The sequence below is a fragment of the Anneissia japonica genome, unplaced genomic scaffold (genome assembly GCF_011630105.1).
Source record: "Anneissia japonica isolate Jap-2015-1 unplaced genomic scaffold, ASM1163010v1 scaffold18624_len53490_cov87, whole genome shotgun sequence".
In the NCBI taxonomy this organism is placed as follows: domain Eukaryota; kingdom Metazoa; phylum Echinodermata; class Crinoidea; order Comatulida; family Comatulidae; genus Anneissia; species Anneissia japonica.
Genome location: NW_022730307.1, coordinates 24,974 through 25,210, shown reverse-complemented (window position 1 = coordinate 25,210; position 237 = coordinate 24,974).

Here is a 237-nt window from a genome sequence, read left to right as displayed (position 1 = left end):
CTCGGAATTCGGGTTTCTCGGTTGGCTTCGAAGGGTCCTATCCTTCAACACTGGGCCCAAAAAGTGTCGTCCTCATATCTCAAATCAATTTGTAAAACATTTTTTTTTTAACTTTGCGAGGTCCAAAAGTCACCGAACCTAGCCCACCCACGAAGCTCACCTAGGCTTCGTTCGATCTCATAACGTTAAGAGATAGGTGAGCAAGGTCCTATCCTTCAACACTGGGCCCAAAAAGTG